General features: G+C 44.1%; 2 long non-coding RNA genes across 4 annotated transcripts; both read left to right on the top strand.

Annotated features, from left to right (window-relative positions):
- The first annotated feature begins 243 nt into the window (after positions 1-243).
- LOC135271793 (uncharacterized) lies at positions 244-1,778 on the top strand. Its single transcript, XR_010339917.1, has 2 exons — positions 244-440; positions 1,514-1,778. It is a non-coding gene; the product is annotated as an uncharacterized LOC135271793 (long non-coding RNA).
- A 1,518-nt stretch (positions 1,779-3,296) lies between these two features.
- On the top strand, positions 3,297-9,009 carry LOC135271792 (uncharacterized). 3 transcript variants are annotated; one of them, XR_010339916.1, is made up of 4 exons: positions 3,297-3,432; positions 6,784-6,865; positions 8,093-8,243; positions 8,753-9,009. It is a non-coding gene; the product is annotated as an uncharacterized LOC135271792 (long non-coding RNA). The 3 variants fall into 3 exon arrangements; XR_010339915.1 differs by lacking the exon at positions 3,297-3,432 and adding an exon at positions 3,446-3,716; XR_010339914.1 differs by lacking the exon at positions 3,297-3,432 and having other exon boundaries at positions 4,994-6,865.
- Positions 9,010-13,747: the final 4,738 nt, after the last annotated feature.

Raw genomic sequence — 13,747 nt, 5'->3', positions numbered from 1 at the left:
GTCACCGTCTGGGTGTATCACATTTCATGGAACTTCCAGACAGGAGTATCGGGGCGACCACACTGATGCTCTCAGCCTTGCTATGCACAGGAGACTTGTTGCCTACTTGCAGCTCTGATGAAGCCGTCTCGAGCCAAGCTGCTTGCTTGCTTAGTCATTCTTGTTGGAGTCATGCCATCCCCTCTGAGGTAGGGGTTGTGCCCTGGCACTGGGCAGGAGATGAAAGTAGGAGCTTCCCACGGAGCCAGCTTGGCTGACATTTGGCTATGAACACACTGTGTCTTAAAGAGAATCCATGATGAGATTTCAAGACAGAAATGGTGGTGGCACCCCACATGGCCTTCATTCCTATGACATTAGGACTTCAAGGTACAGAGGCTATGAGACATGAAGAAAGACAGCAAGACTGAGACAGGAATGAAAGAAGGAGCCAGGCTCGGGTAAGTATTTCTGACTCTGTCTGATCTGTGGCTATTTTGCAATCCTCAACCAAGATGAGAACTCCTCGGATTTGGCTTTGGATTAGAATTGCTCTATCCCTGCGATGAGAGGCCAGCAGAAACTTCCTGTGTGAACTGCTGCTCTGCTGACACTTCACTTCAAAAGGCATGTACTGTCTAATTTGCATAGTTCCACGTTCGTGATTTGAGCGTAAGTTTGCAGAGATGGAAAATAGACTCTTCCTATACTAACAGCTAAAACAGATGGCCAAGGATCCAGTTTGTTTAGAATAAATTACTGCTACCATAAGTGGAATAATTTACACATATGATTTTCGTAAATCCTTTTGCTAAATCAGCTAGTCTCATTGATGCTACTTGGATAATGACTCTCCTTAGAGAATATAATTTATTGGATACCAGGTAAACAAAAATTAGCAAATGCAACTGAGCAGTGATTCTGAGTGTATGGGTGATGATGTAAGGAATCGACATACTATAAAACTGTAACAATCACCTTAGCTTATAGTATCTAAGAGCTCACACACGAGGTACTGTATGATTTTATCATCACTTAAAAAGACCTAGTTATGGTTTAGAACCCTTCCATTATAACACAGACCTCATCCCCATCAAAAATGCTCTCTTTATAGGACAGTCACAACTTTTGTCTCCAGGAATTTCTTTCAAGCTGCTGACATTCTTTCTTCAAGTTTTGATGCTTGCACTTTTAAAATTTTACTAGAATGTGTCAAGGGAAGATTCCTAAACAGCAATCAGAAAGCTATTTAAAATGTCAATTGTGATCCTTAATTTGGGATGTCAACTTGACTGTATACCAGACAGCTGGTAAGGCATTCTTTCTGGGTGTGTCTGAGAGGGTGTTTCCAGAAAAAAAAAGTCATTTGAATCAGTGGACTGAGTAAGAAAGATGCACCCTCACACTGTGTAGACAAGCACCAATCAATCAGCTGAAGTCCCCAATAGAACAAAAAAGCAGAGGAAAGGTGAATTCTCTCTCTCTCTCTCTCTCTCTCTCTCTCTCTCTCTCTCTCTCTCTCTCTCTCCTGTAGCTGGGACACCTGTCTTCTCCTTCCCTTGGACATGAAAGCTTCAGATTCTGCAGCCTTTGGACTCCAGGACACACAGCAGTGGTGCCTCTGGGTTCTCAGGCCTTCAGCCTCGACCTGAGTGAAACCATCAGCTTCCTTGGTTCTGGTCCTTCAGACTTGGAGCCACACTACTGGCTCCCCTGGTTCTCCAGCTTGCAGATCTCTGATGGGACTTCTCATCCTCTCTTCCTAAGAAATCCCATCTCATGTATCTCTATCTGTTACAGATACGTGTATGTATCCACTTTTTTATTGTTTCCATCTCTCTAGAGAACTAATACAGATGTTGGTACCAGGAGAGGTTCTAGAGGAGGAGAATTTTCAGGGTGAGTTCCCAGAATTGGTTTTAGGTTCTCTGGCACTGTCTCTCATCAGATTAGACTTAAAAATGCTAAGGACTTCATTACTAGTAGGACAGAGAGCACTGATAGTCCATATGTAACTCTTCATGCAGGTACACAAACTATCTGCATTGGATTCTCCTAATCAACCACTTATAGGAAGCAGAAATCTTTTTTTTTCCTTCCAACCTCTTTTAGGTTCAGGGTGCACACGTGCAGACCTGTGGCACAGACCACATCTTCACCCAGGTCATGAGCACAGCATCCCACAGGCAGCCTTCTGATCCTCACCCTCCTTCCATCTCCACCTGCAAGCAGGTCCTGGGGTCTACCATTCCCCTTATTGTGTTCATGTGCACTCAATGTTTAGCTCCCACCTAGAAGTGAGAACATGCTGTGTTTGGTTCCCTGCTTCTGTGTTAATCGGCCTAGGGCAATGGCCTCCAGCTCGTACCTGCTGCCACAAAGGCCCTAACCTTGTAACTCCCTGTGGCTACATAGTATTTCACGGTGTAGATGCACCACACTCCCTGTGCAGTCCACCACTGACAAGCATCCAGGTCGACCCCTTATCTCTGCCACTGTGAATAGCGCTGTGGTGAACATGTGTACCTGCATGTGTCTTTATAGAGGGATGACTTATACTCCCCTGGGCACACATCCAGCAATGGGACCTCTGGGTCAAATGGTAGTTCTGTTTCAAATCCCCTGAGAGATCGCCAAACTGCTTTCCACAGTGGCCCAACCAATCCACATTCTCACTAGCTGCATTCAAGCATTCCACTTTCCCTGCAATCTTGAGCACCTGCTGTTTTTTAACTTCTCAGTAATCGCCATTCTGACCCATGTGAGACAGCATCCCACCGTATTTTGGTTCACACTTCTCCACTGAATAGTGATGTGGAGCATTTTTCCATATGCGTCTTGGCCACATGTATGCCTCCCCTCAAGAAGCGTCCAATACATCAGGCGTGGTGGCTCACGTCTGTAATCCCAGCACTTTGGGAGGCTGAGGCAGGTGGATCACGAGGTCAGGAGATCAAGACTACCGTGGCTAACACAGTGAAACCTCATCTCTACTAAAAATACAAAAAATTAGCCAGGCATGGTGGCATGTGCCTGTAGTCCCAGCTACTCAGGAGGCTGAGACAGGAGAATCGCTTGAACCCACAAGGTGGAGGTTGCAGTGAGCCAAAATCACACCACTGCACTCCAGCCTGGATGACAGAGCAAGACTCTGTCTCAGAAAAAAAAAAAAAAGAAGTGTCTATCCATGCCCCTTGCCCATATCAATCAAGTTGCCTGTTCCTTGCCTGCTGATTTAAGTTCCTTATAGATTCCAGATATTTGATCTCTGTCAAATGCATCGTTTGTGAGTATTTTCTCCCGTTCTATAGGTTGCTCACCCTGCTGACAGTTTCTCCTGCTGTGCAGAAGCTGCTCAGTTCAACCAGGTCCCACTTGGCAATGTTTGCCTGTGTTGCAACTGCCTCTGGAGTCTTCACCATGAAATCTCTGCTGGGACCAATGTCCAGAATGGTACTTCCTATATTTTCCTCCAAGATGTCCACAGCTTTATGTGTTACATTTAAGTCTTTCATTTATCTTGAGTTGATCTCTGTACAGGGTAAAAAGGAAGGGGTCCAATTCCCACGCGTGGCTCACCGGTTGTCCCAGCAGCATTCACCAAACGGGGTCCTCTCCCCACTGCCTGTCATTGTTGACCCAGGGGCAAGAAATGTAGTGAATCGATACGACACTTTCAAACGTGGAAAACTAAAAAAAATGATGGTTGGCTGCTCCTAACATCACTGGATAGAATGGTGAGAGAAAAGAGTGAGATCAACGACGTAGCTTAGATACTTGCCCTTGCCCAAATCTCATGCTGAAATGTAATCCCCCGTCTCGGAGGTTGGGCCTGGTGGGAAGTGTTTGGATCACGGGGCAGACCCCTCATGAATGTCTTGGACCATCCCCTTGGTGAAAAGTGAGCTCTCGCTCTGAGTTCCCACAAGTTCTGGTTGTTTAAAAGAGTGTGGCTGGCCAGATACAGTGGCTCACACCTGTAATCCCAGCACTTTGGGAGGCCGAGGTGAGCAGATCACGAGGTCAAGAGATTGAGACTATCCTGGCCAACATGGTGAAACCTCGTCTCTACTAAAAAAAAATATGAAAATTAGCTGGGCATGGTGGCACGTGCCTGGAGTCCCAGCTACCCAAGAGGCTGAGGCAGGAGAATTGCTTGAACCCGGGAGGCGGAGGTTGCAGTGAGCTGAGATTGGGTCACTACATTCCAGCCAGGTGCCTAGCGACAGAGCAAGACTCTGTCTAAAAAAAAAAAAAAGTACTTCCCCACACTCTCCTTCTCCCTCTCTTTCTTGCTCCGGCTTTCACCATGTAGCATGCCTACTCCCCTTCACCTTTAGCCACAATTATTGCTTCCTGAAGCCTCATGAGAAGCCGAGCAGATGGAAGCACGATGCTTCCTGTACAACCTACTGAACCGTGAGCCAATTAATCCTCTTTTCTTTATAAATTACTCTGACTCAGATATTTCTTTATAGCAATGCAAGAATGGCCTCACACAACCAGGGATTTCAATTTCCATATCAAGCTCCATATAAACAACCTAAGAATTTCTAGGTGCACCTTGAAGAAGAATCTTCTCTGTGTAGCTACGGGACTGAAATGACCAACAATCAAACACAACTCCTCATCATGCAATTTTGCCTGAATTACAACAGAAGTTGAACTCTCAGCCTTGCAGGGTATCTACTATTAAAGTGAAAACCTTGGTTGGGGAAAAATGGGATCTTGCGAGTTGTGATGGGAACATGTGGAAGCCCCAGATGAGGCTGGGGACACTGCATCTCTAAATTCTGAAGAGTTATTTTTGCCCAAGAAACTTGCCTCCCCCTGCCAACCCTGCAGTGGCATTGGCCTCTCCCCTTATGTCTAAGGAGATTAAACCTGCAGTGCCCGAGGAAACAGCACTCCTCCCGAGGCAGCTGTCAAGCAAGACAAAGCTGATACTAATCAGGACCCACCCCAGTGCCCCTCCCTGCTTCTAGACCTATAATCAGACCCTAAAGATGAGGTACAATGTGAAGGGGGCCCATGAGAAGGTGGCTCCTCTGCAAAGGAACTCCTTGAGTTTCCTCATTTGTACAAGTAGAAATCTGGAGAACACATATAGGAATAGGTATTAAGGGTGTGGGATATTGGTAGAAGGAACACAAAGTTGGATCAGACTGAATTCATCTACATGAGTCCACTAAGCAGAGATTCTGCTTGTAATGCTGTAGCTTGGGGAGTCAAAAAGGGTTCTAATGGTTAGTTGGTTGGTTGGTCAGCTGCTTATCTAAAACACAGAGTAAGACATGCCCCACTGTGAATTAGCTGCAAATGCCTGATCTCCCCTGGCTTAACTTAGAAGAAGAGATTTAAAGGCTTAGGGTGACTGGAATGCAAGAGTGGGATTGTCACCTAGGACTCACTCACTCACCCTGGAAGGGTCCAAAAGACATACCTTTCACCAGTTCTTGTGAAACAGATTTGTGGGGGGAGCCCCAGCATCTTGGAAGAGCTCCCTAATGGCTCCTTTCTTACAATGAGAACACAACCACTCAACTGGGAAACTTAATGCAATAAAATAATTGCGTCCGAGGGTGACAGGAGTCAGACGGTTATACTCAGTGGCCAAAGGCAAGGAAGATGTAGTTACCGGGAGAGATAACACAGGCAGAGCAACCATCAGAATAGTCTGATTCACGTAGATCTGTGGCTCTGGCTAGTTAATCGTGGTGTTTCAAGCATGAAATAGATGGGAAGCCTACTAAACTCTTAATTGATCTGCATAAGGAGAAAACTTCAGGTCAAGTAAACAAAAGTCTAACTCAAATCATAAAAACAGAGAACCCTTAATTAATTAACAGCAGGGCCCCTTAATTCATTCCCAGGCTTGAACCAGTTTATAGACCCAGAACCCCTTGAGGTTAGATCCCCTCCAGGAAGGACCCTAATACACTATCGAAAGTGTATACTGTTCATCTTTTCCCTAGTCTGCCCCAAAGGGACCCACGGCCAGCCTTTTACCAGGTTAACTGTGCATGAAGAGAAAGGAAGTAATCAGACTTTTCAAGGACTACTGGACATTGGCTACGAACTGAGGCTGATTCCAGGACACCTGAAACGTTACTGCAGCCCTCCTTTTAGAGTAAGACTTATGGAGATCAAGTGGTCAATGGAGTTTTAACTCAGGTTTGATTGACAGAGAGTCCAGTGGGTCCCTTAACCCATCCCGCAGTCGGTTCCCCAGCTCCAAATGCCTAATAGGAATAGACATGTTCAGCAGCTGGCAGAATCCCTACACTGGTTCCCTAACCTGTAGGGTGATGGCTAGTATGGCAGGCAAGGCCAAATAGATGCCATTAAAGCTGGCTCTACCCAGGAAATAGTAAATCAAAGGTGATACTACATTTTGAGAGGTATGCAGAGATTAGTGCCACCCCCGAGGACGTGGGGTAGTGATTCCCAACCACATCCCCGTTCAATTCTCTTATTTGGCCTATGCAGAGAACAGACGCTCTTAGGGAATGACAGTGGATTATCGTAAGTTTAACCAGGTGATGACTCCAATTGCAACTACTGTACCAGATGTGGTTTCACTGCTTGAGCAAATTAGCAATACCCTGCTACCTGGTATGCAGCTACTGATCTGGCAAATATTTTTTCTCCATACTTGTCCTCAAGACCCACTAGAAGCAGTTTTCTTTCAGCTGGCTAGGCCAGCAATATATCTTCACTGTCCTGCCTCAGAGGCGTAGCAGCTCTCCAACCCTATGTCATAGTTTCATTCACAGACATCTTGATTGCCTTTCCCTTTCACAGATAACACACTGGTCCATTACAGTGATGGTTTTTGCTGACTGCAAAAACAGAGCGAGAAGCAGCAACCACTCTAGACTTACTGGTAAGAGAGTTGTGTGTCACCCCCAGGCCCCCCAGTCCTCTTTACACTGCTCCACTTTTCCTCATACCACATATCCCCTTCTAACATTCTAAGTAATTCACTATTTTATCATGTTCATTGTTTATTATCTGTCTTCCCTGTGGAATGTAAGCTCCGAAAGAGTAGGAATCTTTGTCTGTTTTATTCACTGATACAGAAAGCATCCAGTAGCATAAGCAGGTGTTCAACAAATGTTTCTTGAATGAATAAAGAAAATTGGAGAATTATGAATTAAAGCAAGGATTCTAAGCAATACTGAACTGGGAGGCATTGGCTACAAGGTGGTGAAGCTGCAAGTTACAGAAGCAAATGTTACGGGGATAAAACTGCTGTTGGGACTAAAATCAATGCAAAGGACAATGCATGGAAGAGACAGACAAAACAGCAGTGATGGTGGAACTGACGCAGGAACTGCTCAAAGACTCAACAGCCGCACTCCTTCTCTGCATGGCTTGATGTGGGTCCAAAAGTCTAGAGAAGGAATCCCTTAAAGTGGTTTCCTTTAATGTCTCAGTCTATTTTGTCTACTGGACCCTACTGCCTTCTCATAATAAAATTAAATAATTGAAAATGTATTGGTTGGGTGTGGTGGCTCATGCCTGTAATCCCAGCACTCTAGGAGGCCAAGGCAGGCAGATCACAAGATCAGGAGACTGAGACCATCCTGGCCAACATGGTGAAACCCCGTCTCTACTAAAAATACAAAAATTATCTGGGCATGGTCCCAGCTACTTGGGAAGCTGAGGCAGGAGAATCACCTGAACCTGGGAGGCAGAGAGAGCAGTGAGCTGAGATGGCGCCACTGTACTCCAGTCTGGCAACAGAGCAAAAATCTGTCTCAAAAAAAAAAAAAAAGTAGTTTCCTTTAATGTCTCAGTCTACTCTGACTTTGTCTACTGGACCCTACTGCCTTCTCATAATAAATTTAATGATTGAAAATGTATCTCAAGGAGGACAAAAGCTAGGACCCAGCAAATGACCTCCCAGTTTGATATTTTAAGTCCACAGAGACACATTCCAGACCTCATAAAGCCACCATGGTCATGCTACTTTTTTTAAAAAAAGAGTTACTCAGAATTATTGTATACATAACAACAGCATCTACTTGGGAAGTTCACATGAAATACTCATATTCACTTAGAGTTAATTTTACAAAGAAAAGAATGAGACCATATTCTCTATCCTCAGATGAATAGCTTTGGAAGAAGAAAATCTCAGCACGAGCGTATTGGGAAAAATAATCAAAAGGAGCCTTTTGGGTTGCAATCGTGATCACAGCATGTGATTCAGCACCACAGCCAAGAAAACTGCCTATACGCAACATTTTCATCAACAAGAGGTGAGTACATCCTGCTGCAGAAAAGAGTAATTCAGAATCTCTAGATCATACTTTCCTTGAAGGTGCTTAAAATCACCACACTTCAGTGGATATCTGGTGGCCCAGGTGGGGGGTGCAAAGAAAAATATCAAAGAAGAATCCCACTGAAAGGTTCTTTGATGCTTAATGAAAAAGCATCACACTAAACAGTTAAGTTCTGGGTCTGTGAGGTAGCAACGAAGCAGCTGGAGCAGGTATCAGGAAGCCGGTACCCAGGTGTGACTCCCTCACTCTTCCTGCGTTTCCGACTTGGGGATTTTCTTAAAAAGGACTCAGATTCACATCTGTCTGTCTTTATGTTGCATATGCACTGGGGTTTGTGATCGTATTTAAAAGATTTTTCAAGGGGGGGACATAAAATATAATCTACATTGCTCAAAACTATTATAGTCTACTAAAATTTATATTGAGTAAAATAGAAGAAAAGGGCAACAGTGCTTCAGTGTGTATCTTTATTTTCCATTTTATAGGCATTGTTGAATGGATTCTGCATTTGATCATACTATAATGGCCTCTCCTGAGAACGCAGTATCTTGAAAGTGAGATTTAAGGACCTTCTCTAACATAACTCATTCTTGTCCTGCACTCTGAGTTTTCCACCAGGAGAGTTATCCCTGTAAGGCAGTATTTCTAAAAATACGTTCCAAGAACTCTAAGATTCTTCCCTGCTCCACCCCCCAAACACATTTTCCAGTAAAATAAGTTTGAGACATGCTGCATACAATATTCCCCCTCTTGAAAATACATCCTCTATAAGAACATATTAAGGCCTCTGTTTATTGATCTAATAAGTTTGGAAAGTTTGGAAATGTGTCTAATAAATTTTGGAAGTGTCTTCATACATATGAAATGAGTAAAAACAGTCCTATTGGACACACTTGGGGAAAGCATTCTGAATAGAGTGCCTACCATCTATCTGTCTTGCAAATGTGTTAAATGGGAAGAACAATACATCTATAGGGTTGTGAAAGCAAATGATAACAAGGTTGGAAAAGCTTCAGCAGACGGGGAAAAAACACGGTGAGCATGAGAACTGTCAAGGGAGGATACACCCAGTGGGGTACACACCAGGGCGCCACATCTAAAACTCTCACATGCATGACCACTGGGGGAGCTGTTGAGACACAGATCAGCGGTCCTCCCTCTCAGAGACTCTGATCCAGCAGGTCACAGGCCCCAGAATTCACATTTATAACAAGCTCCCAGGTGAGGCTGGTTATGCTGCTCTGCATTAAGAGCCTGTCAAATAACAAGTCAGCTCTGAGACCCTACCAAGGGACCAACACTGCTTTTGCCTTGCAGGAAGGGATAAGAAGCATGCAATATGCTCCTTGCCTGCCGTCCTGTGCTAAAAGCCAAAATTAACACACAAAAACACAACCATACATTATTTTGATAAACATAGCTAACTCTTAAATACCACCTACGATGTGCCAGGCACTCCTGTAAGTGCTTTACACATACGACGTCTCTGGATTCCAACCAAGGTCCACTGAGGGAAGCACTGTTCGGACCGTCTTTTTTCCACATAAGAAAATGAAGCCCAGAGAGGCTGAGTGACTCATCCATCCAAGGTCTCCCAGGAATTAAGCTCAGATAGCAGGGCTCACGAGGCTACACTACACTTACTCTACGCTGCCTCTCTCACTGACACATACAGCTGATGGTGTGAAAGTTGATAAGGTTTGAATCCGTTAGGGAATGAGGGTGTCTAAATCAATTTGACAAGTGGTGGCACACAGCAGGCCCAGAGTGACAGCACCAGTGGATGCTGCCAGCACGACTGCCATTGGTGACAGCTCCAAGACCTGGGCAGACAGAAATTGTAGAACTCTCCCAGCATGGCCACTAAGTTAGAACCAGGGCCAGGGCCAAGCCTACTTGGTCTGGAAATTGGCCACATATGAGAGAATTGAGCAAATAAATAAATATATCCAGGACACTGAAAGCCAAGTTCTTCAGTGCTGGTGAAGGGTTTTTAAATGTAGAAAGCTGGCCAGGCACAGTGGCTCATGCCTATAATCCCAACACTTTGGGAGGCCAAGGTGGGGGGATCACCTGAGGTCAGGAGTACAAGACCAGCCTGGCCAACATGGTGAAACCTCATCTCTACTAAAAATACAACAATTAGCCATGTGTGGTGGCATGTGCCTGTAATCCCAGCTACTTGGGAGGCTGAAGCAGGAGAATCGCTTGAACCCGGGAGACAGAAGTTGCTGTAAGCCAAGATTACACCACCATACCCCAGCCTGGGAAATAGAGGGAGACTCTGTCTCCAAAAAAAAAAAAAAAAAAATGTGTAAAGCTTATTCACAAATATGTGAATACCCTTAACACTAAAGAACTGTTACACATTTAAGAATGGTTAAGGTGGGCCTGGTGTGGCACCTCATACCTGTAATCCCAGCACTTTGGGAGGCCAAGGAGGGCAGATCACCTGAGGTCATGAGTTCAAGACCACCCTGGCCAACATGGTGAAACCTTGTCTCTACTAAAAATACAAAAATTAGCCAGGCATGATGGCAGGTGTGTGCAATCCCACCTACTTGGGAGGTTGAGGTGGGAGAATCACTTGAACCCGGGAGGCAGAGGTTGCAGTGAGAAGAGATTGCACCACTGCACTCCAGCCTGGACAACAGAGTGAGACTCTGAAAAAAAAAAAGAATGGTTAAGGTGGTTTTAAGAAATTATCAAATCGAATACTTTATGTACAGTTTACTACATGCCAATGATACATAAATAACATTCTTTTTAAAAATATAGAAAGCTAAAATAAAACCAATGGATTTGGATTGAAATTGGAGGCATTGATGTAAACTTGTGGTTCTAATATATATAAATAGGCAGATATAAAAACAGGTGTATGTGTAGGGGTTGTACCCATACATACATTTTCTAAGTCCTCATAGAGGCCTGGAAGCCTCTCCCCACTAATTGATGAACAACTTAGCACTGAGATCTGGGACTTTAAATGTCATTATCCACTAAAAGAATCCAGGGCTCTTTGGAAATACAGCTGATTCTAAGACAAGGGCAGGTAAACTATAGCATAAACCTTAAACAGCTTCTACCCCCAGAGCCCAAAAACAAGAAAAAGTACTCAAAGAATTATGAGGCTATCTTAGCACCTATGCACACTCATGCAAACACACACACATGCACTTACACAAGCACATATTCCTACAAGCACACACATATCAGCCAAAATGGCTCCCTTCGCCATATGATAGTAATGGATTATAATGCATTGAGTAAAACAAAAATCAATGAGTTTGTATTGCTATGTGTGTATATATGTATGTATTTATACAAAGGAAGGCAAAGAAAAAATTTTACCGCAAAATACTAACTGATGAATGTGCAAAGAGTGATAGCATTAGAAAATTATCCTTTGACAACCATAATAGGAATCATAAGAATAATTACTTCAGGCAAGAATCACCAGTGGATTTGAAAAAATCAGATGAAAGTTTTCTGAAGAATGACATCTTTACATAGCCTCAAATACACATTTAGATGACTTATTAATTAATACATAAAATGCTTATTAACTAGAGTACAGAAATATCACTGACATCATCTTAGCTAAGTGGTAAAAGGGAACATCACTAATAAAAGGATAAATTAACACAGTGTGTTTTCAGGTATGATGCATTGGGAAAGACCATTTCCAGGGCATTCCTGCCAAAAATATGTAACTTAGATCTAATATCAGACATCAGACAAATCTTACCGAAGAATGTTTTACAAAGTAACTGGACTGTAGCCATTAAAAATATCTAGGTCAAGGCCAGGCACAGTGGCTCAGGCCTGTAATCCCAACACTTTGGGAGGCTGAGGCAGGTGGATCACCTGAGGTCAGGAGTTCAAGACCAGCCTGGCCAACGTGGTGAAAGCCTGTATCTACTAAAAATACAAAAACTAGTCGAGCACTGTGGCAGGTGCTTGTAATTCCAGCTACTCTGGAGGCTGGGGCAGGAGTATCACTTGAACCCAGGAGGTGGAGGTTGTAGTGAGCCAAGATGGCGCCACTGCACTCCAACCTGGATGACACAGAGCAAGACTCCATCTCTCTCTCTATATATATATGTATATTTCAAGGTCAAGAGAGTCAAAGGAAGACTGAGGAGCAGCTCCAGACTGAAGAACAGAGAAAAAGGACAAGTACATACACCACATGACTCTGGATTATATTTTGGAAAGAAAAAAAAAGAGGGGTGGGGTAAAAGAAAAGAGGTTTTTTTTTGGTTTTGTGTGTGGGAGACATAAGGGACATTTTGGGGCAACAGATACGGTTTGAATGGGATCTTCGGATTCGATGCTAGCACTTCATTAGTACTAATTTCTGGATTTTGATAGGTGTGCTCTGTGGATACAGAAGAATGCTGTTGTTATTGAGAAGTCAAACCTATGGCATTTAGGCCATCATATCTTCCGCCTTCTCTGGGTGAAGGGTATGGAGAATTCTTCACTATTCTTCCAACTGTTCAGTAAATGTGAGATTAACTCAAAAGTAAAAGTATACCAATTTTTTAAGTTTCAAGACTGTGTTTGTCATTTTGCCTGGGGCCAAACCGTGCTATCATGTGACTGAATGCAGCTTGTTTAGAGGTTGCCCCACCAACTTGAACAGCTGTATTTGTGGAAGAGTTCCTCTGAGAGAGCCCCTCCATTTCGCTGATTAATTTTAGGGGGTCCTATCAATGTCTTAATCCTCTCTGCCTACTGATCCACACAGGGAGGGCGGTTAATTACAGAAGGCGCTGTCCCCTTCCCAGTCCTGCCCCTCCCACCTTTTGTCTTCTTGCACTGAACACACACTGAACGTAACAAGCTCTTCAGGGTCTGAAGCCCCACAGCACGCAGAACCTGCTGGCCCACGTCCCCTCCTCTGTACCACACATGGCACCCTACAGCCCATGACCCCTCCTGTGCACTGCACATAATACCTGCCGACCCATGCCCCCTCCTCTGCACTGCACAGGGCACCTGCCAGCCCACAGTCCCTCCTCTGCACTGTGCATGACACCCACCGGCCCACACCCCCTCCTCTACACTGCACGTGAATTTACCAAGAAAATGGAAAGCAAAAAAAAGCTGGGGTTGCAATCCTAGTCTCTGATAAAACAGACTTTTAACCAACAAAGAGCAAAAGAGACAAAGAAGGGCATTACATAATGGTAAAAGGATCAATGCAAAAAGAAGAGCTAACGATCCTAAATATATATAAACCCAGTGCAGGAGCACCCAGATTCCCAAAGCAACTTCTTAAAGACCTACCAGGAGACTTAGAGTCCCACACAATAAAAATGGGAGACTTTAACACCCCACTGTCAATATTAGACAGATTAACAAGACAGAAAATTAACAAGGATATCCAGGATTTGAACTCAGCTCCAGACCAAGCAGACCCAATGGATATCTACAGAACTCTCCACTCCAAATCCACAGAATATACATTCTTC

This window comes from Aotus nancymaae, unplaced genomic scaffold (genome assembly GCF_030222135.1).
Source record: "Aotus nancymaae isolate 86718 unplaced genomic scaffold, 86718_ANA_hifiasm-v0.15.2.pri h1tg000090l, whole genome shotgun sequence".
NCBI lineage: Eukaryota > Metazoa > Chordata > Mammalia > Primates > Aotidae > Aotus > Aotus nancymaae.
The sequence above is the reverse complement of the archived record's forward strand: the minus strand, read 5'-3'. Positions and strand labels throughout refer to the sequence as shown.